Raw genomic sequence first — 8,658 nt, 5'->3', positions numbered from 1 at the left:
CGAGGCTTGAGCCCTTGTAGAATCATGCCGTTGGCACGCTCTACTTGCCCATTCGACATGGGATGAGCCACGGCGGCCCAGTCCACCCGGATATGGTGATCCTCGCAAAAATCCAAGAATTTTTTGCCGGTGAACTGGGTACCGTTGTCGGTGATGATGGAGTTCGGGACCCTGAAGCGATGGATGATGTTGGTGAAGAACGCCACCGCCTGCTCGGACCTGATGCTGTTCAGAGGTCGGACCTCGATCCACTTGGAGAATTTGTCGATGGCGACCAGCAGGTGCGTGTAGCCCCCGGGCGCCTTCTGCAAGGGACCGACGAGGTCCAGACCCCATACAGCGAAGGGCCAAGTGACGGGTATTGTTTGCAGAGCCTGAGCGGGCAGGTGTGTCCGCTTCGCATAGAATTGGCACCCTTCGCAGGTGCAGACAATTCTAGTGGCGTCGGCCACCGCCGTTGGCCAGTAGAAGCCTTGCCGGAAAGCATTTCCGACAAGGGCTCGGGGTGCTGCGTGGTGGCCGCAAGCCCCCGAGTGTATTTCTTGCAGCAGTTCCCGACCTTCGGCGATGGAGATGCATCGCTGGAGGATGCCCGAGGGGCTGCGATGGTAGAGCTCCTCTTCGTCGCCCAGCAAGACGAATGACTTGGCGCGTCGCGCTACCCCGCCGAGCCTCGACTTGGTCGAGGGGTAGCTCCCCTCGGCGGAGATATTGCAGGTACGGGGCCTGCCAATCTTGGTCTGGCGTGGCCCCGCTCTGCCCTTCCTCGACGTTCAGTGCCCCGCTCTCGGGGGCCGAGGGTACCTCGGGCTCTGCCAAGGGTACCTCAGGCCGTGCCGAGGGTACCTCGGGCTGGGCCGAGGGTACCTCGGGCTCGGGCGCGTCGTCGAGCTTGACGGAGGGTTGATGCAGATCCCGGGAGAAGACGTCCGGGGGGACTGTCGTTCGCCCCGAGGCTATCTTAGCCAGCTCGTCTGCGGTTTCGTTGTAGCGCCGAGCGATGTGGTTGAGCTCGAGCCCGAAGAACTTGTCTTCCAGGCGCCGAACCTCGTCGCAGTAGGCCTCCATCTTCGGGTCGCGGCTGTGGGGAGTTCTTCATGACTTGGTGATGTTCGTTCTTGGTCGTCGTCGCGGGCCCTGCCACCCTCGGCGGGTGGCCCGGCCCTGTGGAAGTGACGCCGAAGCATAACGCATCCTCGAGGGTGTGCTTGACGGGCCCCTGATGGTAGGGGCACGGCTCCTTGAGCATCTTGTCGAAGAGGTTTGCACCTCCGGGGGGCTTCCGAGGGTTTCTTATACTCGGCGGCGGCGACAAGGTCCGCGTCAGCGTCGTCGCGTTTCGATTGCGACTTCTTCTTGCCTTTCTTCTTGGCGCCGCGCGGAGCAGACGCCTTGGGAGCTTTTTCCGATGGGCGGCCCTGGGGCTGCTTGTCCTTTCGGAAGATAGCCTCGACCGCCTCCTGGCCAGAGGCGAACTTGGTGGCGATGTCCATCAGCTCGCTCGCCCTGGTGGGGGTTTTTGCGACCCAGCTTGCTCACCAGGTCGCGGCAAGTGGTGCCGGCGAGGAACGCGCCGATGACATCCGAGTCGGTGATGTTGGGCAGCTCGGTGCGCTGCTTCGAGAATCGCCGGATGTAGTCCCGGAGCGACTCCCCCGGCTGTTGCCGGCAGCTTCGAAGGTCCCAAGAATTCCCGGGGCGCACGTATGTGCCCTGGAAATTGCCAGCGAAGGCTTGGACCAAGTTGTCCCAGTTGGAGATCTGCCCCGGAGGCAGGTGCTCCAACCAGGCGCGAGCAGTGTCGGAGAGGAACAGGGGGAGGTTACGGATGATGAGGTTGTCGTCGTCCGTTCCACCCAGTTGGCAGGCAAGGCGGTAGTCCGCGAGCCACAGTTCCGGTCTCGTTTCCCCCGAGTACTTCGTGATAGTAGTCGGGGGTCGGAACCGGGTCGGGAATGGCGCCCGTCGGATGGCCCGACTGAAGGCCTGCGGACCGGTGGTTCGAGGCGAGGGACTCCGATCCTCCCCGCTGTCGTAGCGCCCCCCACGCCTGGGGTGGTAGCCTCGGCGCACCCTTTCGTCGAGGTGAGCCCGACGGTCGCGTCGATGGTGCTCGTTGCCGAGGTGGCCCGGGGCCGCAGGCGCGGTGTTGCGCGTGCGCCCGGTGTAGACCGAGGCTTCCCGCATGAATCGGGAAGTCGCGGCATGAGGTTCCGAGGGATAACCTTTCCTTCGGGAGGCAGTGCTCTCGGCCCGCCGGGCCGCAGCGCCTTCCAGGAGATTCTTGAGTTCTCCCTGGATTCGCCGACCCTCGGTGGTTGACGGCTCCGGCATCGCGCGGGATGAGCATTGCTGCGGTTGCCAGGTTCTGACCAACCCCGCTGGATGCGGGCGGCGGCCTGATCCTGACATCGTTGGCGACGCGGTGCTGGAGACCTTGGGGCAGGTGACGTATTTCTCCGGCCAGGGGTTGGCCCACCCATGCTTGTCCGACGTCCCGACGGATCGGCTCAAGCGCTCCTGTTCCCTCGTTGAGCCTGGCCTGCGCCTCGCGGACTTGCTCGAGTTGTGGGTCGTAACCCCCCGCCGGAGCGGGGACCACAGCTAGCTCCCGTGGGATGTCGGCGCGAGGCACCGGCCTAGGGAGATCACCGTCCTCCGGCATGCCAAGATGGTTGCCTTCGGAGGGATCCCCTAGCTCGATGTGGAAACATTCGCGGCTTGGGCCGCAGCTCTCGTCGCCAAGGCTGCGGCTTCCATCGGAACAGTCGGATAGGCAGTAGTCACATGCGGTCATGAAGTCCCGCACGGCACTGGGGTGCCAAGTCCGGAGAAATCCCAAGCGATGCTGGGATCGTCATCTTCCTCGGACCCAGAGGGCCCGTAGGTCGAGACGTCCGTCAGTCGGTCCCAAGGCGACCGCATACGGAACCTCAGTGGGGTTGCACTCGCCTCAATGAGAGCGCCCGCCAAAACGAGGTCGTTTGGCGGGTTGAGGCTGAGTCGAAATGACGCAAGATGGGAGTTAGTCGGTACCTTTTTGTCGACGAGGAGCGACGTAGTCACATCGGGGACTGGTTGCACCGTCAACTCTGGTTCGAGGGTGACGTCCTGCAGGCTTTCCGCGAGCGCGCCGGCGTCGTCTTCTTGCTCGGGGTCAGCGTGCCGCGGGGGGACGGCGCTTGCCTCCGTCTTGAACGCGAGGTCGACGTCCGGCGTGCCTTCCGTCGGGGCGTCGGGGGCGTCGATTCGCTCGACGGCCGACGAAGCGCGGCCTCCCACCTGGCCTTGACGGCCCCGCCTCCTCCTCCGTTGGCGGGGGAGAGAACGGAGCGAGCCCGAATGTTGCCCTTCCACCACGCGGGGAAGACGTCGTCGATTCCGCCGCCGGCGGGCGGGTTGTCGGCCGCCATTGTCGTAGTCGCGCGGCGGTGGAAGAAGTATCATGTCGTAGCTGCCGTCAAAGGACATGAACTCAAGAGTCCCGAAACGAAGCACCGTCCCGGGCCGGAGAGGTTGCTGGAGACTGCCCATCTGGAGCTTGACGGGGAGCTGTTCGTCAGCACGCAGCAGGCCCCTACCTGGCGCGCCAACTGTCGGCGTTTCGAGACAGGGGGGGTCCCTAAGCCGACGAGTGAGTGTGCTGCGTGCCCCAGCCCAGATGGGTCGAGCGCGTGGGCGAGCGCGAAGGGGGGAGAGGCGAGGTGGCCGGAGTCGAGCGTGAGAGAGGTGGAAGTCCCGCGGCCTTCGTGTTCGTCCCGCGCCCAGGTCGGGTGCGCTTGCAGTAGGGGGGTTACAAGCGTCCACGCGGGTGAGGGAAGCGAGCGGCCCAAGAGAGCGCATGTCCCGTCCTCGGTCCCGCGCGGCCAACCCTTTCTAAGAAGGCCCTGGTCCTCCCTTTTATAGTCGTAAGGAGAGGATCCAGGTGTACAATGGGGGGTGTAGCAGAGTGCTACGTGTCTAGCGGAGGGAGAGCTAGCGCCCTAGGTACATGCCAATGTGGCAGCCGGAGAGATCTGGGCACCCTACTGGCGTGATGTCGTGGCTGTCGGAGGTGTGGCGGAGCCTGGCGGAGGGACAACTGTTGGAGCGGTCGAGTCCCTGCTGACGTCGTCCTGCTTCCGTAAGAGAGCTGGGGGCCGCCGTTGTCGTAGAGCTTGTGGAGCGCCATCATTGCCCCTCCGGCGGAGCTGGCCGGATGGGACGCCGGTCTTGTTCTCCGTGACCCGAGTCGATTCGGGGTAGGATGATGATGGCGCTTCTGGTTGACGTGGCGGTCTGTGCCCTAGGCAGGGCGACGTGGGGGTTCCTCCGAAGCCGAGGTTGAGTCTGCCTTCCGTTGTCGTGGCCGAGCCCGAGCCATGGGGTCGGGCGAGGCAGAAGTCGTTCGGCCGAGGCCAGGGCGGAGTCCGAGCCCTGGGGTCGGGCGAGGCGGAGTTTCGTCGTCTTCCGGGTCTTAGCCCGAGTCCGAGCCCTGGGGTCGGGCGGAGCGGAGTTTCGTCGTCTTCCGGGTCTTAGCCCGAGTCCGAGCCCTGGGGTCGGGCGGAGCGGAGTTTCGTCGTCTTCCGGGTCTTAGCCCGAGTCCGAGCCCTGGTGTCGGGCGGAGCGGAGTTCGCCGTCTTCCGGGTCTTAGCCCGAGTCCGAGCCCTGGGGTCGGGCGGAGCAGAGTTCGCCGTCTTCCGGGTCTTAGCCCGAGTCCGAGCCCTGGGGTCGGGCGGAGCGGAGTTCGCCGTCTTCCGGGTCTTAGCCCGAGTCCGAGCCCTGGGGTCGGGCGGAGCGGAGTTCGCCGTCTTCCGGGTCTTAGCCCGAGTCCGAGCCCTGGGGTCGGGCGGAGCGGAGTTCGCCGTCTTCCGAGTCTTAGCCGAGTCCGAGCCCTGGGGTCGGGCGGGGCGGAGTTCGCCGTGGTGCCTTTGGCAAGGCCTGACTGCCTGTCAGACTCACTCTGTCGAGTGGCACTGCAGTCGGAGTGGCGCAGGCGGCGCTGTCCTTCTGTCAGACTGGCCAGTGGAGCGGTGGAGTGACGGCGGTCACTTCGGCTCTGCCGGGGGCGCGTGTCAGGATGAAGGTGTCAGGCCACCTTTGCGTTAAATGCCCCTGCAATTTGGTCAGTCGGTGTGGCGATTTAGTCAAGGTTGCTTCTGAGCGAAGCCAAGGCCTCGGGCGAGCCGGTGATGTGTCCGCCATAAAAAGGGGGCCTCGGGCGAGACGGAAGTCTCTCGAGGTCGGCTGCCCTTGCCGAGGCTAGGCTCGGGTGAAGCGTGATCGAGTCACTCGTGTAGACTGATCCCTGACTTAATCGTACCCATCAGGCCTTTGCAGCTTTATGCTGATGGGGTTTACCAGCTGAGAATTAGGCGTCTTGAGGGTACCCCTAATTATGGTCCCCGACACTTTGTTTAGACAATGAGCAGCCTGTGGTTCCTTAGTGTGTTGCTGAAGATCTTCCTGAGCAACAACCTGGTGAAGGCAAGAGTCCTCTGACCTACTATGTCCTACTTACTTTATAGTTAACCGTCTCGCTTTACATTATTTAAACCTAAGGATTAACTAGTCTGTATTTACCTTATCCTTGTTTACCTTTTTGGGTTTCTAAGCTTTATGCTATTGCTTTAACTTAATCAATGAACATGATGTGAATCTTTATGATACAATGATGTTATCTCGATGATGATCTTGTGATACTTTAGGGGACTCAGGCTGTTTCCTGAGTACCTCTCCGTAAGGACCTGTTCATTGAGTGACCACCTGGGATAACAGTACAACCATGAGTGTGGAATGGGACACCCTTAGCTGATTAATTAGAGGAACTTGAGGTGTAGTTGGCTTCGCCGTAGGGCGTCTATGGGGTCCAGGCACAACACTTGCTCTGTCGAGCTGGTTGCCGAGGTTCTTTCGATTTGGTTTTGTTAGTCACCCTTCCTGTGGGGAGAATTATTGTGTTTATCAAACTAGAGAAACCTAACGGGCGGCTATGACCTCTGGGGAATCTTTGTAAAGGCTACGTAGTGTATCCCTAGCCATTCACCTTGGTTGTGAAGATCGAGTTTGTACAACCTAGGCTGGAAAGGGATCACGACTCGTGGGTAAAGTGTGCAACCTCTGCAGAGTTTTAGAAACTGGTATATCAGCCGTGCTCACGGTTAAGAGCAGTCTTGGGATCCTTTTGATTAGAAGAACTTAGGATACTTTTATGATTATGGTTAATGATGATAAATATAACTTTGATCTCTGGTATTTCCTCTTGGAGGGAGTACTTTTAGGTAATAACTGGGTTTATTGCTAAAACATGGCTTTACTACTAGGTAATAAATATCTGACCAACTAAAGCAATTGCTTAACCTTAACTCCACATACAGCTAGTCCACATTAGCCAAACGGGACATTTACTGAGAACGTTGATGTGTACTCACCCTTGCTTTAAAAACCACCGCACCCAAGGTTATCGCCAATATATTCAATGCTCAAGAGGAGATGCAGGCAACATGGAGGACTTTGAGGAGTTCCAGGACTACGATGAGTTCGAGTTATGTTAGTGGTGAACCCCCAGTCAGCTGCCTGTGAAGGCTTTATCAGATACGCTCGCTTTTTCGCACTTTGATAATAGTAATGACAATGTTATGTTAATGACTCTGTGGATGTCTTGGACATCTTGATGTAATAAAGTACTATTTCCACTATTTACTTTGAGCAATGTGTGATGATGTCCAATTATGTAATCGCTATGTACGTGAGTTTCTGATCCTGGCATGTATATGGTTCGCATTCTGTTTACCTTCCAAAACTGGGTGACAAAACGACCTCCTAGGCGGCCATCGAATAGAACGTTATACCTGACGGCCAAAGGCAGCCATCGGACATAAGATCCTACGTTCGACGGCTGTTAGACGGATCGTTCGAAAGCGTCCAGGCCTGGTGGGTCCTTCGACATCACCAAGTTGGGCGCCTCCGGCAATGGCAAGACAGACAGCACGAAGGCTGTGCAGGAGGCATGGGCATCAGCATGCGGCGACACCGGGAAGCAAACAATCCTCATACCCAAGGGCGACTTCCTTGTCGGACAACTCAACTTCACAGGCCCGTGCAAGGGCGACGTGACCATCCATGTGGATGGCAATCTACTGGCGACCATGGACCTAAGCCAGTACAAGGAACATGGTAATTGGATCGAGATTCTACGCGTGGATAACCTGGTCATCACCGGCAAGGGAAACCTTGACGGATTGGGCCCAGCCGTTTGGAGCAAGAACTCCTGCGCCAAGAAGTACGACTGCAAGATCCTTCCCAACTCACTGGTGATGGACTTCGTGAACAACGGGGAGGTGTCCTGGGTCACTCTGCTCAACTCCAAGTTCTTCCACATGAAAGCACTTACTTCTAGGGGAAGGGTCAAGGCAGAGGCAGAAGGTCTAATTCCAGACTAAAATAATAATAGTTTGCTCGAGAAATGTACCAGTGCAAGGACATGCTGATCAAGGACGTGACCGTGACGGCGCTTGGGGACAGCCCCAACACGGATGGCATCCACATGGGCGACTCATCCGGGATCACCATCACCAACACCGTCATCAGCGTCAGCGACGATTGCATCTCCTTCAGCCCCGGGACCTCCAAGGTGAACATCACCGGCGTGACCTACGGCTCCGGCCACGGCATCAGCATCGGCAGCCTAGGGCGGTACAAGGATGAGAAGGACGACACAAACATCAACGTCAAGGATTGCACTCTTAAGAAGACGACCTTCGGCGTCCGCATCAAGGCGTACGAGGACGCCGCTTCCGTGCTCACCGTCTCCAAGATCCATTATGAGAATATCAAGATGGAGGACTCAGCCAACCCCATCTTCATTGACATGAAGTACTGCCCCAACAAGTTATGTACTGCCAACGACGCCTCCAAGGTCACCGTCAAGGACGTCACCTTCAAGAACATCACCGCACCTCCTCCACCCCGGAGGCCGTCAGCCTGCTCTGCTCTGCCAAGATCCCATGCACCGGCGTAACCATGGACGACATCAACGTCGAGTATAGCGGCACCAACAACAAGACCATGGCTATATGCACGAACGCCAAGGGCAGCACCAAGGGTTGCCTCAAGGAGCTTGCATGCTTCTAGACCCTCCGTCGACTGACCCATCTCTCTAGTTATAATTTTTTCTCTCATCCTTGCATTGCCCATTAGTTGCTATCCATTGGTAACGCACAACAGTAAAACGATAGACATCCGACAGCTATATTATGTTCGACGGTGTAACACCCTGAATTTGAGGGTATAAAATTTCTTCTCTAAATGCCAACCAAATTCAGGTGTTACCTTTTGTCTCTCTCTCTCTTTTACTTTTGATTAAAAGTAAGTGAATTAGGCGAGGGTTTAATTATTTATTTTGTCAAAACTTATGTGAGTCATGAAATGTTGCATTATGCTGAGCCTAAATTATTCTTTTGTTTGATCCACATGTTTGAATTGGTTTGAATTTGAAATTTGGTTTGAGTTTTGATTTGAAAACCATAGAGAAATTAAAATAGAAAAGACATTAGAAATTTCAAAAAAACAAAAGGAAAGCCGCCTGAACCTCCTCCCTCCTCGGCCTTTTGGCCCATCCAGCCTAGTTAACCGCCCGCGTCCGCTGACAAGCGGGCCCCACCTGTCGGCACCACGCCC

General features: G+C 57.9%; 1 pseudogene; it reads left to right on the top strand.

The window, feature by feature from the left end:
• The first annotated feature begins 6,884 nt into the window (after positions 1–6,884).
• Positions 6,885–8,314, top strand: LOC118475636 (exopolygalacturonase-like; annotated as a pseudogene).
• Positions 8,315–8,658: the final 344 nt, after the last annotated feature.

Source organism: Zea mays, unplaced genomic scaffold (genome assembly GCF_902167145.1).
Source record: "Zea mays cultivar B73 unplaced genomic scaffold, Zm-B73-REFERENCE-NAM-5.0 scaffold_521, whole genome shotgun sequence".
Taxonomy (NCBI): domain Eukaryota; kingdom Viridiplantae; phylum Streptophyta; class Magnoliopsida; order Poales; family Poaceae; genus Zea; species Zea mays.
This window is presented reverse-complemented; position numbering and strand designations above follow the sequence as displayed.